Consider the following 16,753-nt stretch of genomic DNA (forward strand, 5'->3'; position numbering starts at 1 on the left):
TGTTTTCAGCTCATAAGATCTGTAATGCTCAACATACCACCCCTCAAGTTTTCTGACCAGAAAGAATAACTGGTTTGCCAGGATCACCATTTGGATTATTTCAATGAACTCTGGTAATCCTCCCAATGACCCATGGATCAAGATCATCCCGCATCTGTACTTCAGTCCATTAAATGTTGCACTTTTAGTCATGCACACTGTGGCCAGATTTGAAAACTTCTGTTTTAGAGCATTTACTATTCCCTTGTCTAGAACATCAGTTGTTACTGTGGAAACATTTGTAACTTCCAAAAGAGGTTTAGGAAAACCAGACAAATGCAAATGATGTGCCATCTGATATTGGTGTCTCTCTGCAAGGGAACAGAGGACATTTTTAAAGCACTTGATATTTCGTGCAACTCTTTTAAAAAAGCTATGCTTAGTTTCAAAGCGCATGGACCATAAGGCTACTAAAGGACCAAATTGGCGAATCAAGTGCGGGTAATGTTCCAAAGAAATGGTGTTTTGGTTTAAGGTCACAATTAGGGAAAACCTCCTGGAATTGTGTTCTGTGCTCTGAGATCTTAAAATCAAGGTAAGCAATAGAGTCCTCTGTGTGAATAGGACAGACCACAAGATCAACAATGTCCCTTAAGTCTGTTAAGATCTGCCAAGCTGGCTCTTCATGTTGCACTCTGTATCCAATCAACAAAGGTAAAAATCTGATCAAACTCCAATTCTCATGAGCATTACCCCCAACACTTTGTTTGGCTTCAAAATTGAGAGCAATTGGATGAAGTCGATTAGTTTTATCAGTCCCCTTAAAATTGAGAGATGCTATTGCGTCATTCAGTGATACCAATGTGAAATATTTTTTCTTAATCAAAACACCCAGACACAAAGCTAGTTAAAAAGGAACAACTCCTTCAAAAAGGTCATGCACAATGTCTGGAAGAAGACCTGTGGTAATGTCAAAATACAATAAATGTGATAAAATGGAAGTTGATTTGACACCCTGATAACTTGGCAATTCACACTCCTCAAGAATTTTTAAGTGATCTGCATGAATGCTTTTGGTTCTCAGGGTAAATGCACCACTTCTAACCTCTGTAGTTTGAATGTCTGTTTTAACTGCCAAACAAAACCTACATATGTATGACCCTGTGAAGTTCTCTACAAAGCCACCAATACTGTGGGCAGCAAGATTATCTGCAACCACGCACTGAACTGTGCCTTTTACAGCTCTACCCAACTTTGACACAATGACCCCCTCTTGTTCCAAAATCACAAGCTCATTAAGTAAAGGTTCTAAAACCTTCTCGTAACCATAGCACTTCAAATCATTAGTTTTGATTAAAGCAGCCAGGTAAATGGATGACAAGTTAGAAATCCACCCCTGTGGCAAATTACCAAGAATCCAGTATAAGCCACAAATTTTATGCTTCCGTTTAGATGTACCGAGAGGATTGCATATTTCAAAATCATCAATATACAATATTAATGAAATGCTCTCCTCCTTACACAAAAGCTCATTTTCACTAAAAAATGACCCGTCATAGAAAGACCTATATGTATGAACACTACTTCTTTGTAGTAGTTTATTCACACAATTTAAATTATCAGTCTGATCCAAGATAACCTCACAGTCAAGAACTTGCTGCAAAGACTTTAGGATTGATACTGTTGAGATGCTTATCCAGGGTCGCACGTGTACTCATGCACATACAGCTGTATTTCACACATAGTATGTTTCATTTATGCACAGAGAGCTTTTGGAGGAATGAAACTTGACTTTGCATGTTTCACTTTCAAACAAAAGGTTTTCTGTAATATTGAAACTTACACTGACGCCATAATATCAGGTGACTCTAGGCAGACATTCCTTAGGTGACGTAGTTCATCAGACGACCAGTAAGGCGTGTCTTAGATATAAAGAATGGATCGTCCGTTTTTGATCAGATGCTGTTTAATCCCGGTGTATTCACGTCACAACAAATTAGCCTGTGAGGGTAAGCGTCTCTTTCTTTTTAGCGCTAAAAAGAATAAAATAAGTAAAGTCTGATTATTTGTGTCGGCTGATTTTCTGCACGTGTGATCACATGGTTCCGATTCATCGATAATAAATATAAGATCAACAACTTGGTAGCAGAAGGATGGTTACGTGTTGACACACGTGCAGAGTTGTGCAGATTTGGCCAGCCGTTTGGGCTGCTGCGGCCTGGCCGGACAGTGTAACAGCGTTGGGCCCAAAAAATCTAGTAAGGAAACTTTTTCCTTGAACGCATTTGCACTGTCTGTTGTGGGGCTGCCTAAATTTAAATATCAGACGTAGTAGTTGCTGTGGGGTTCACGGAGTAAGCTGATTTGTCAGTGTGTGTGTGCGTTCGTACTGGCGTTTGTGTGCTTCCGTTTGTTAGTCAAAGTCTCTCATATTCATAGGAAGTTAATTAAAAACAAAATCAAATAAAAATATAAAAATAATAAAATTTAAATAAAAAGTTTGGTGACTGGCTGGTCCATGAGAAGTGGCGATCTCACCTTTTAAATCGGACGCAAACGCTGGGTTTTGTCGGTTTTAGCCCTGATATTTAGCGAATCTCTAAAAAGAACGCGTTGCCAGTCTGTGCCCGTTAAAGAAACACAAAAAGTGGTGATAACTGGCCATCATAGGAACAGAGAAAATTAAGGTTTAAAGTTGATCGCGATCTGTTCCTGGGACGAAATATAAGTGAAAAGAGAATAAAAGATTTCTTCTGTGTGGGAAGAAAATAAAGACGTCTTCTGTGTGGGAAGACGATAAAAGAGTTATTTTGTGTGGAAAGAACCTAGAACGTCCAGGGCTAAAATAGGAGCTGAAAAGCGGGGATCCTTTCATGTGTTCTTCTCTGTTTGTTTGTCAGCTCCGCCGCCGAGCGTAGTGTGTGTGTGTCAACTGTGTGTGTGAGAGCTGCAGACATTTTTGCTCTCATGTGTGGCTTCTTTGCTTGTTTAATGTTGTGATGTGTTCTGGTGTTTGTGAACTGTAATTTAAACACGAAACAACAAATCGTGATTAAGTTATCAATTGCGTGCCGTCCCGCCGCCGTGCGGACAGTAAAAGGGGTTTGACTTTGTCTGTGGTGTTGTCGTTGCCGTACGAGCAGGTGCCGCCGTGCCCACTAAACAAAACATAAGGTGATTTCTGAATTTGCAAAATGGAGAGTGACTCCAGGGATGAGGGTTACGACTCAAAGTGGGGCGCAGGCCCTTGGGTGACTCTCGGGGAACAAATAGACGGACTAATGACTTATCTGGCGGAACATGATGAATAAAAAAAAAGGGGGCAGGGAGGAGAGAAGAGGTGATTCTGGCTCCAGACATGGTTTCAATAGATATTACAATATTCAAAAACCTATTTCTTCTTTTAGTGTTCAGTAGAGACAACCCAATAGAAAGAAAAATAATTAACTTTTTTAGAGGAGTTTGTTTTAGAGAAATTAGACTGTTTGCTTTAGGAACATTAACACAAATGTTCCCAACATAATATGTACTTCCAAAGGAGGTTGCTATATTAACATACATGCAATTCGAAATATCTCTTCCACTTCTCATTGGCAATCTTCAAAAGAAATAAACTCTAGATGCAAACTTGACATGTACCATCAAAATAACAACATCTGGATAAATGTTACCATTAACTACTGAACAAAGTTTTCAATGTGTTGACAAAAAAAACAAACTTAGAAGCAACTTTAACAGTGCAGATGGCCAGAGGACAAACTTGATGCAGGCAGGGAAATGAAGTTGAAGCAGTGCTACCATGTGCAGCCACATTGAGAAAACCATATGTTGTTTGTATAAGAAAACAACTAGGTTTTCCTGTTTGTATCAGCTCATTGGTTTTTATTGAGCCTTTTTGGCTGGAGGAAAGTAGAGAGCAAATGGGACTCCATTGAGCCGTTTAAATGGAAATGAGATGGTCAAACTCATCACTTAAAGAGATGTCAGCTCATCCCCAACACAAACATCCTTAAGGCATTGATCTCAAACATTAAGAAAATATGTTCTTCAAATAAGACTTACCTGAAACACTAACATATTCGTAAATGGTTTCTCATTGTCAGTAGGTGTATTTTCAGTTTGTTTTGTATAAAAAACCTTGTTTGATGGTTTTAAAGACTTACAAGATTTTTAATTTTGTTGATTTTGTTTTTCTCCCTTATTTTCACACCATCAGGAATGATCAAACCTGCAGCCTTTGAGTCTTTCTTCACTTTCTGATCACCATTAAGACATAATATCTCCCCACAACCCCACAAAAAAAAAAATAATCTAAATCCCTTATGCAGCACTTCGGTGGGAATAACCCAAGCTGAGAAATGGCGCCGGTTTAACGTCTGCAACCACTGTTGAAATATTTTTTCAGAGGCAACCAGTAGGAGCGTATTGGACGATGGTGAGTACAGTGCTTGTGAAATGCATTAGGACCAATGGGCAGTTTGGAATTGGAAGCTTTACATTTGCTACCAATTTATCTCCTTCATCTTAGATTTTGTTCCTTGCTTCCTCTCTTGGCCCTGAAACCCGGCCCGATGTTGCAAATGACCTGTAGGATAAATAGACAGCAGGTTACATGACGCCGGCCATCAAAAATTTTTGGGTGTAATTAATACTACATAGCTGCACATGAAGCATGTACAGCATTCTCCCAAAGCCTGCAGGAAAGGAAAACGACAGGGTGAATGGGGTGAGTCTCTCTTGCTTACCCTCTCTTTTGGTCAAAACCTCTCTTCTTTTTTTTTTTTTTCCAGAGGTCTGTTATTACCGGCCTAGTTCCTGGGTTCTTCTCGGGAGCAGAGCTTGTTCATGTAAACCTTGTGGTTTTCAGAAATCGTTGGACTGACTGGGTGGCTTTCAACAGGGAATTAACACCAGATCATATTGGATCAGAATCAATAGGCAGCAAAACCTGCCTGAACTGCTTGTGCAGCTGGTAAAGGCCTGAGAAGATTCCTGGTTCTTGAAATATAGGTCAGGTCATAAAGACTATATGATCTAATTGTATGAAATGTTAACCTTTCTGATGCCTTCCCTGTAGCAGAATTAAACAATTGAAGTCTTTAATTGAAACAAAACTAGACTCATTACAGCCACATACAGTAGGAAGAAAAATATATATCAAGCTTATGGGTGTCCAAGTGTCCTCGAATTTTTGGTTATGTTTATTTTTTTCCTCCATTTTCTTGGTCATTATCTTTTCCATATATGTGAAACAAAACTTTTGAAGATCACAGAATACAACGATTCCTCTCAAGCACTTTAATAAGATAAATCATTTTTTTTACTTTCCACTTTGAAAATAAAAACAAAATGAAACCTAATAAAAATGAATCATCAAGACAGAATAAAAACCAGAACATTTCTTGTTTTATTTGTTTTTCATACTGGATTTCAGTGAAGAAAAAAACAACGAGGGCCAGAAATGTTTGCAAATAACATGGACATTGGATTTTGTGATTTTTTTTTAAAACTCCTGACTCCCTTTGCAGGGAGGTAGGTAATATTTCTTCAACAGAAGTATTCTACACATGTGCTTTATGTAGGGGTAAATAAATAGTATTCAAAGTTACTTTTCAAGAACTTTTCTGTACATATTAGACAAAATATAATTGAATTGTTTTTTTTTCTTGTTTTTTTTTCAGTTTCCTATCTTCATCTTCACATTGAGGTGTGTGATCCATTTACTTTCCCACTTCACCAGGTCTTATTCCTGGCTCTGTTTGCATGTGTCTTTGGTCAGTTAATCTCAAGTGTCAAGATTCTCAGACTCTAAAATGCATGATGGGAACTTGAGTTTGATGACAGGCCTGCGGCCAATGCTGTGAAAGAATTTTCCAATTTAATGCCACTTTTGAAAAGGCCTGCTTTCTTTCTTTAACTTTAAAACTTGGAGAAGCTAGGCTGAATGTCAAGAATACAATCTTGGATTGTTTAAAAAATATGACAGGTAACAAGCAGAATAGAAGCACTTTATCCACATGTTTTTGTTCCTTTGAACCAACCTCTTGCACAACATATAAAGCTGAGAAGAAATACCAGACTAAAATACCAACTAAAAAACTTTCCATGCATCACTCAGTATGAGTTCCTTTAAGATGATGTCTTATGTTTTCATTTGTGCTTTTGACATCTGGGTTTCTTCCTCTTCGCCTGACATGTTCCATCTGTCCCCAAAAAGCCACAGAAGGTAGCAGGAGGAGTGGCGCTGCTGATAATTAAGCACCAAAAAAAGAAAATTACAACAGAACCAACAGCTTCAGCACCACAGATCTTTTCCTCTCTGCTGCTCGGACGAAGATGGATGTTTTACATGTCCCCAACATCAGACACATGTGGCTTTTTTGTAAAGCCAACAACATGGTGTCATCTCCATATCGGGCACATCTGCTCACTCTTACTCTGGTTTTAGAGTTCTTTCCACTCCACATTTATATGGAAAAGTGTTTCATGCCTTTGTTCTTTATTCTGTGGGGGGTTTGTGTCTTTTTTTATAAAGAGACATCAAACAGGATCTAGGGGGCACATGATGGCCTGACGCTGATGGAAATTATTTTTCATCATCATTCATCATAAGAAACAAAACAAAACAAACAAACAAACAAAAAACTTTAGAACAAACGTCATGACTGGATTGTTTTTCCCTCCCAGATGTTTTTATACACACTTTTTGACTGCTACTGTGTGAGTGGCCTAAAACAGAGCTTTGCAAATCTTTTCAAACTTGTTGAACTTTTTAAAATGTATTATCTATACTCGGACTAATGTTAAGTATTCCTACATTTCAACATTAATAGATAAAGGTGATTTGTAATATCTGTCTGTAGGTGGGTTTTTGGTCACATAACAAAATAAATGCATACAAAATTTAAAATAAAAACCAGTAACATCAGGATGAGAAATTTGTAAATCATACTTGACTACATCACAATTCTTTGATAAGAAACGGATTCAACTATAATCTAATAAAATGCAACTTTGAGTTCAGTTTTAATTGTGCAGGAAGAGGATTCAACATAGCTCCTCATACAGATTATGTTGTTTATCCCAGAGAAGCTTTATAGAAACCTTGCAATTCCCGATGCTTCATGAGTTACTGAAGCTCGTAAGCACGACCAAAGGGTCACTGAGCACTCTTGGAGTCTTACTATGCATGTTTGAATATTTTATAACACTTTCAAAATTCATGAAATTCAACTTTTAGAGACCATGGTAGTCTTTATACAGATACCTTGTTATACCTGTACTATGTAACAAAAAATTTTATGGAGATATTTTTTTTTACCTTGCTGTCTCATGGGTGCACCAAAATGTTTCTACCTCATAAACTGACAAAAGTTCTCAAGGCAAAACAGGCAGACTCTGTAATTGTCTAAGTGGTCGGGCGTGTATAAGAGGGTGTGGGGAGTTATTAGGCAGCTGTAGAGGAATAAATCCAGTGTGGGTGTTTAAGTGTGGGCTGTTTGTTAACGTCTGATTTGATGAAAGCAATTATTTATTCATTTGACAAGCTGAGCTTTCATTTCAGAACATCAATAGAGCTTAATTTTCTAGTAATTATTAAGCAAATTCTGGACTAATCATCTTTTTTTTTCTTTGCAATATCACAGGGAACAGCTCTGTTTTCAGGAAAAAAAGCTGCTTTTGTATTTTAAGTCCCTATTAATAGGGACTTAAAATTAATTTTCACAAAGGGACATGAATCTAATTCATAGAATAATGGTAAGACCTTTCAACTGAACAGCACAGGTATATTAACTGGAAAATCAAATAATTATGGGTTTGTGTTTTATTGACAATTAATTTAGCTTTTTTTTGTAAAATAACAGAAAATCAGATTTTTTTTCAAAAGCTTGAAATTTGGCATGATACTCTCAACAACCAGCTGTTAAACTGATCTTATTGCCAGATAATTAGTTGCACTTATTTGCTCCAAATGGATATTCCAATCTTGCTTGGCTTGTTAAAGTGGTTGACTATTAAAAAAAGTCACAGACACAGGATGATAGAAGTTGTAAGATACTTCTCAGAAAATCAAAAATCCCCAAAACTAGTAAGTATAGATGTTTGGTAAAGAAATCCTCTGAGGTATTGAGTGTGAAGAAACATTATGAATACTGCGAAAATAGCAAAGAATATCTATAGTTTAAGTCTACAGTGTGTAGCATCTCCTCTTATAAATATACAGTGAAGGACAAATTACATATTTGTCAGTGATCATTTGAAATCATTGAACTTCATTTAGCTAAATATGTCAGTTTACTTTACTTTATCTATATTGTTCCAATTCGCTGGAGAGACTGGTGGATCGAACTACCAGAGCAACTGAGATCAAGTTCAATCAAAATAACCACTGGTCTTTGATATTTTCAGTTCTATGTTTTATCTACTGTTTTCTTCAGCTTTAGTAAGCCCAACATACAAAAGTGTTTTGATAAAAGTGTCTTTTCTTTCCCTCTTGAGGCTTCTTTCCTCTTAGCATGACAACTTCTTCTCTTGAACCTAGCCACAAGGAACTTATCCAACCACCAGCTTTTGGCACCCACACTAGTTACATTACATTCAAATCACCTGATTTATTTTTTTTTTCATAATCTGATCAGGTCATAAAACTACCATAAAGTTATTATAATAACCCTGTTATTTAAACTTTAAAAATAGTTCAGGCTCTGTTGAAACCTTCAGCCTGTAACTCAGTTATTCTTTACTTATTAACTATAATCTCTACTACAACTTTGAATCATTCAAATGGGGAGTGATAACAATGAGGCAGAACAGCACCTCCCGAAAGTAATTATAGAAGATTCTTAATTTTTACTTAAACCTTTCACCAATAAGTATTGTTATTTTTCATTCATGACTTCAAACAAGCCTATTGTAAAAACTGGGAAAGAGTACAACTACAGAGACAGTGGGAACCAAAGATGTTTTCCCAGTAATTTCTTTCTGGACTCGGGTAAAACCGCTCCTGCACCGCATGGGAATGACAGTTCACAGCTACAGAAAAAACAGGGAAAGAAAAGTAAGATACCAAGATACTGAAAATCTACACAGTTTCACTTGAAATTAAGCTTTAAGTAAGACTTCAGTGTGAATGTCATAAAGATATGAGTGTTGTTCACTATCAAGTTCTGCTTTACAAGCTTATCCTTGTACAGGCTGATGACCAACTTCAGTAGTCATTGGGTGAAGTACATCCATGACAGAGAGTCACCTTCTATCACAGGCCTACATAGAGGACAGACCATCACACACATGCACACACATTGTGCAGATCCATATATACTGACCTTTAAACATGACTCCATGCTCTTTAGAAAGCTCTAGAGGTAACGGGCCATATTGGTCAGTGTTACGCCCCCAAGGTCTAGGGGGCCCAGGGGCGGTAACATAAAATGTCCAGAGAAAAAAGGGATTATATAAAAGAGGTGATTTATTACAAAAAAGGGTTTCACAGAACCAAAACAAAGTACAACATAACCCAATTGAAACAAAAGAAAATGACTAACAAATGTAAGACTGAGCAGTGCAAATTAAATTACAAAAGTTCAAACAAATCAGTCCAAAGGTAACTCAAACAATCCAAATCAAAAGACACCAAGGGAACACCAAACCTCCCTAGCACAAGCTAGTAGCAGCACACACAATCAAACTGCTTTAGCAGTAGCAAACAAAGTTCCAAGTGCTCTACAAAGCAGCATCAAACAAAAAGTAGGGGAACAGCTTTACAGAACCTCTTCCTACTAGCTGTCCCCCCGAAGGACTGTTCCAGGAGCCTTTTAAAGGTACAGGTGAGGCTCATCAGCATCTGATTGGCTGGCCACGATCTGCTGATCCAAGGGTGTGTGTCTCCTGCAGCTTCCAGGCAACCAATCAGAATAAGTGTTGTCACAGCTGATCCTGCTTAACAAAAGAAAAAGGAGCATGTACAGCCTCAAGAGGCCAGGGGCCGTAACACTCCCCCCCTTAAATTACAAAACCCAGTTTTGTAAACTACTAAGTGTCACATACATATATATATACACAAAAACCATACTCACAACCTGGAAAGGCCATCTGCAAGAACGTTTTCTGTTCCTTTTTTATGTTGAATGTTTAGATTGTATTCCTGTAGAAGTAATGCCCACCGCATAAGTCGCTGATTGTGGTTGTACATGCGAGAAAGGAAAACTAAGGGGTTATGATCAGTGAACACATCAACAGGTAAACTACTGGAACCAAGGTATACGTGGAAGTGCTGAAGAGCCAATAATAGAGCCAAGGTTTCTTTTTCAATGGTGGAATAGTTCAGTTGATGTTTGTTGAACTTGCGAGAGAAATAACAAACAGGATGGTCTAAACCCTGCAAATCTTCCTGTATTAGCACAGCTCCAGCTCCAACAGCGCTGGCATCCACCTCTAGTTTAAATGGTCTGGTGAGATCCGGTGCAGCTAATACTGGGGTGTGACAAAGAAGAAACTTAGCACTTGCAAAAGCATTCTGGCACTCATCTGACCAAACAAAGTCAGTTTTTGGGCTAAGTAGATTTGTTAACGGTTGCACTACTGAGGAGAAATTTCTGCAAAAATTCCGGTAATAGCCAACCATACCCAGAAATCTACGCAGCTCACGGCGGGTTTTGGGTGTAGGGTAATCATTAATTGCCGCCACTTTAGCGTTGAGGGGACGGACTTGGCCCTGCCCCACCTCTTTGCCTAAATATGTTACCGTAGCTTTGCCGAATTCACACTTTGCCAGGTTAAGGGTCAAGGAAGCTTGAGCCAAATTGTGAAATACTTGGTATAGTATTTGCAAGTGTTCCTGCCAGGTTTCAGTATATACCACCAGGTCATCTAAATAAGCACTACAATTGGAGACGCCACACAGTACTGTATTTATCAGCCTCTGAAAAGTAGCTGGAGCGTTACACATACCAAATGCCATGACAGTGTACTGCAAAAAGTTATCCGGGGTCACAAAAGCTGAAATGTTGGAAGCCCTTTCAGTCAAAGGGACTTGCCAATATCCTTTGAGAAGGTCCAACTTTGTGACATACTTTGCAGCTCCAATATTGTCCACACAGTCCTCAATTCTGGGGAGCGGATAGGCGTCAGGTACAGTGACAGAATTTACCTTACGAAAGTCAGTGATAAAACGTGGTGAACCATCTGACTTGGTTTCTAATAAACAAGGTGAGCTCCAGGGGCTTTGACTAGGTTTGGCTAGACCATGTTCCAGCAGATATTCAGTTTCCTGTTTCATTAAAGAGCGTTTTGTGGGATTAGCACGATAAGGATGCTGTTTGATGGGTTTTGCATTTTGAACATCTATGTCATGTTTTAGAACTGTTGTAGGTTTTGGTACATCATTGAACAAACATGTGTATTCATTAATGAGGACCATTATGTCCTTTTGATGTTCAGGAGGTAAATGTTCAAGCTGTCTCGGTAGAGATTTTAGCATCTCTGAGTTTGTAAGGCGAGGACTAGAACAGATGGGATAATTCATTCTTAGGCCATCAGCATTACTTAGCTCATCTACTTCTAGTTGACTTATGACTGCAACCGGAGAACACCCTCCACTAGGTTCTGAAACAGGACGAGAGTGGTACAACTTTAGCATGTTCACATGGCAAACACGAGTTTTACGCCGCCGGTTCGGGGTACTAATGACATAATCATTCTCCCCAATTTTCTCTAGGATTTTATAAGGGCCATCAAATTTGGCAGATAAAGCTGAGCCAGGAATAGGTAGAAGCGCAATAACCTGATCTCCTACCTGAAAAACTCTTTTGACAGAGGCTTTATCATAATGCTGCTTCATTTTCCTTTGAGAGTCAGATAAATGCTTTTTAGCTAGATCATTAGCTTGACACAGACGCTCCCGAAAGGCTTGCACATACTTAGTGAGACTTTTCTTAGAACCGTTTGCCGGAACCAAGAAGGTTTCTTTTAAAGCTCTTAAAGGGCCACGGGGTGTGTGACCAAATACTAGTTCCGCTGGACTGAAACCCAGGGATTCCTGAACAGCTTCTCTAGCAGCAAACAATACAAATGGGACCCCCTCATCCCAACTTTTATCAGTTTCCAGACAATATTTGCGCAGCATTGACTTTAAGGTCTGATGCCATCGTTCTAAAGCACCTTGGGACTCTGGGTGGTAAGCAGAGGAAACAACATGCTTAATGTTTAATGTCTTAGCTACCTGGTTGAACAATTTTGATTGAAAATTTGTTCCTTGATCTGTTTGAAGAGTTCTAGGTAAACTGAACATAGAAAAGAACTTTGTCAGAGCTTTAACCACAGATTTGGCTGTAATCTTGTTCAAAGGGATTGCTTCAGGGAATCGCGTTGCAGCACACATAATTGTGAGCAAATATTGATTTCCACTCTTTGTTCTGGGTAAAGGTCCAACACAGTCTACTATGACATGGTCAAATGGTTGATCTATCACCGGAATAGGACACAATGGAGCAGGTGGTATCACCTGATTTGGTTTACCAGCAATTTGACACACATGGCAACTACGACAGAACTTTGAAACATCACGTTTCATTCCAGGCCAGAAGAAGTGCTTTAACAGAAGTTGGTATGTTTTGGTAACACCTAAGTGACCCGACCACTGGCTTTCATGAGCCAGAGATAGCACTTTCTGTCGGTATGTGTTTGGTATAACAATCTGTTTAACAGTACCCCAGTCTGAGCTTCCCGCACCTGATGAAGACCATTGACGCATTAAAACACCTTGTTCCACAATGTAAGCTTGTTTCTCTTTATTGGCTTGATCAGCACTTACCACATTCTTGAAACATCTTTGTATTGTTTCATCAGCTTGCTGAGCAGATGACAAGTGTTGTCTGGTCATGGGGATGGATGCTTTCTCCCAGAGTGAACCAGGCTCCTCCAGCTCCACCAAATCTGGAAGTAACATCATGCTGTTACCGTTATTCTCAGCATCCCCCTCACTGGAAAATGGAGACATCAACACAGAATCAGAGATTGAAATATCGCCTTTGCGTGCTTGTGCACGGGTGACCACACAGGCTGGGTACAGCCCAGGATCTGAAAAGTCTGGGGTTGGCTGATTTAATGGATTTTCTAAAACCTCCAGACTGGGAAGTACTAAACCTCCTGCTATGTCATTGCCCATTAGCATAGCCACACCGTCTATGGGTAAATCTGGGCAGATGGCAACGGAGAAAAACCCTGTGACAAGTTTTGATTTTATATAAACCCGGTGGACTGGTCTTGGAGCGTAGCCCATCTCTATTCCCCTCAGAACAGAGTTGTAACCACAGGCACTCTCAGGTGAGAAAGGTAAGACATTAGCGAGAATAATTGACTGAGAACCTCCAGTGTCTCTCAGGATGCGTACTGGCTTTAAATCAGAGGGCTCAGCCGTCAGTGAGATCAAGCCATCAAAAATGAATGGTTCAAAACAGGGATCAGGTAATTTGCCACCACAATCAGTGCTCTTAGTACGGGGTTCTTTTCTTACAAAACCAACACCTTTTGTTTGTTGGGAATTTGGCTGTGTTTTACGTTTTAAAGCTAAACAATCAGCGATGACATGTCCAGGTTTGTGACAGTAAAAGCATTCACGGCTTTCTTTTGGAATGGTTGTTTTAACAATGTGGGACTGCGGTACAGAGTTAACATGTGACTTCTCATTAGCAACAAAGGAGGACTTGTGGGTAAGCACATACTCATCGGCAAGAACAGCAGCAGATGCTAAAGTGGTCACTTTCTGTTCATTCAAATACAACACCACCCGATCAGGTATGCACTTCTTAAAGTCTTCCAACAATATTAGCTCCCGTAAAGCGTCATAATTGTTCACCTTAGATGCAGCACACCACTTATCAAAGAGAATGCCTTTCTCTCTGGCAAACTCAACATGAGTTTGTCCAGCAGTTTTCTTCTGCTGGCGAAACTTCTGTCTATAAGCTTCTGGGACCAACTCATAGGCTTGCAAGACAGCCGCTTTAACGAGATCATAGTCTAAACTATCTTTTAAAGGAGCTGCCAACACCTCTTGAGCTTTACCGAAAACTTACATTGTAGCAACAGAGGCCAGGTTTCCCTAGGCCATTGCAAAGCACCAGAAATGCGTTCAAATGCTGCAAAGTATGAGTCCACTTCAGATTCTCTGAAAGCAGGTACTAGGGAAATACATTTACTAATGTCAAACGGCATAGCAGACATGGTGGTGGAACCAGGTGTGATAGAGGCAGAAGGTGCTTGAATCTGGGCCTCCAGCTCAAGTTTACGCAGCTTTATAGCTTTATCAGCCTCTATTTCCAGCCTCCTGATCTCAAGCTCCAATTGAGCTTTTCTGTCCTGGGCTTTTTCCTCAGCCTCCATCTGGAGACGTGCAATCCTCACCTTCAAACGAGCTCCATCTCGTCCTTCTGAACTCCCAGAAGACAGTGGGTCATAGCGAGGGAGTGTGCGAGGTGTCCTCCCCCGGTCACTCACCGCTTCCTCCACCTTAGGTCTATCTCTGAGGTCCTCCACAAACAAGGCTTTTTGGCATGGCACTAAAGTAGCCTCAGGCAGATCAGGCTCTTTGATCACCCCAATCTCCACCAACTTCTCCACTATTAAAGCCTTTAGGTCACCTTTAAGGACCTGTTTTGGGACCTGCAGCTTAAAATGCTCCACAATTTGCAGCAATTCACACTTGTGGTAGCTATCAATAAGCTCAAGGGAGGGGTTGGCTAAAAGGTGCTCCAAACTAAATGAAACTGACATGGTTGCTGGATACAGACAACCCAAAATGTCTCCCCCTTTTTTTTTTTTTTTCTCTGGACAAAGAAATCCTCTTAACGAGTATCCCGGACGAGCCCCCACTTATGTTACGCCCCCAAGGTCTAGGGGGCCCAGGGGCGGTAACATAAAATGTCCAGAGAAAAAAGGGATTATATAAAAGAGGTGATTTATTACAAAAAAGGGTTTCACAGAACCAAAACAAAGTACAACATAACCCAATTGAAACAAAAGAAAATGACTAACAAATGTAAGACTGAGCAGTGCAAATTAAATTACAAAAGTTCAAACAAATCAGTCCAAAGGTAACTCAAACAATCCAAATCAAAAGACACCAAGGGAACACCAAACCTCCCTAGCACAAGCTAGTAGCAGCACACACAATCAAACTGCTTTAGCAGTAGCAAACAAAGTTCCAAGTGCTCTACAAAGCAGCATCAAACAAAAAGTAGGGGAACAGCTTTACAGAACCTCTTCCTACTAGCTGTCCCCCCGAAGGACTGTTCCAGGAGCCTTTTAAAGGTACAGGTGAGGCTCATCAGCATCTGATTGGCTGGCCACGATCTGCTGATCCAAGGGTGTGTGTCTCCTGCAGCTTCCAGGCAACCAATCAGAATAAGTGTTGTCACAGCTGATCCTGCTTAACAAAAGAAAAAGGAGCATGTACAGCCTCAAGAGGCCAGGGGCCGTAACAGTCAGCCATGTTTGTTCCTTACCCTAGGACATTTAGGGAGAATTTTAGAATTTCTCTTCTTCATTGAACCACTTTGACTGTTTCACCAGGATAAATAATTTAAAATAAGATCTTGCTTTGAAATAGATGCATCAACTTTTGCAACCTTTTTAGGAAATTCAGCAGCACCCTTGGTTTACCTTTATGCCTCATAGCAATATGTGTGTCTAAGAGAAGAAGACGTGTAGGCATTTCTTATTTAGGAACAATACAGGTTTATCCTTGAGTTAATCCTTTTTTGTGAATACAAAACTGTTCTACTGTTAGCCACTAGCCAAAAATGAATTTTAATATTTGTGTTTAGATAATTTATTACTGTCAGATGAATCCTTTTGGGTAAAAGGCCACTGGACAGATTACCAATAAATTTAACTCACTCTTACTTTTCTCCAACAAGACAAATACATTTTAATTTTGAAGCTCCAAACATTTCTGGAATTAAATAAAGCTTAACAGGCAAAGTATTTGAATTTGTCTTGTGTCAGTGAAAGGAACCCTGTCATACTTAATCATGTTGCAAGGCACAGTTTAGCTCTCCAGGCACTTCCTCGGTAACATAAAACTAGGCAACAAGAACATTCTGGTTGGGGAAAAAGGGGATTTGAGGAACCACCAGATAACTTATGTATAGCCACAGTTTTGTAGCTGTATCATTGTGCCAGAAATGTGAATTATAAATCGAAATGTTGACTCCCAAACTTGGAATGCATTATAAACTGATTTTTTTTTTTTTTTTTGAAAAGTGTACACATTATATCAACGCTCTATTTTACTTTATATGTTTACAAAAAGCCTTGTAAACATATAAAGTAAAATATGTTTACATAATACAGTCTGTTGGGGTGCACAGTGGCGCAGTTGGTAGAGCTGTTGCCTTGCAGCAAGAAGGTCCTGGGTTCGATTCCCGGCCGGGGAGCTTTCTGCATGGAGTTTGCATGTTCTCCCTGTGCATGCGTGGGTTCTCTCCGGGTTCTCCGGCTTCCTCCCACAGTCCAAAAACATGACTGTCAGGTTAATTGGTTGCTCTAAAATTCTCCCTAGGTGTGAGTGTGTGTGTGTTGTTTGTCTTGTATATCTTTGTGTTGCCCTGCGAAAGACTGGCGACCTGTCCAGGGTGTACCCCGCCTCTCGCCCGGGACGCAGCTGGAGATAGGCACCAGCAACCCTCCCGACCCCATTTAGGGAAGAAGGGTGTTCAGATAATAGATGGATGGATGGAATACAGTCTGTTAGGAAATTAAATTTGAAATAAGGCAT

Source organism: Gambusia affinis, linkage group LG11 (genome assembly GCF_019740435.1).
Source record: "Gambusia affinis linkage group LG11, SWU_Gaff_1.0, whole genome shotgun sequence".
In the NCBI taxonomy this organism is placed as follows: domain Eukaryota; kingdom Metazoa; phylum Chordata; class Actinopteri; order Cyprinodontiformes; family Poeciliidae; genus Gambusia; species Gambusia affinis.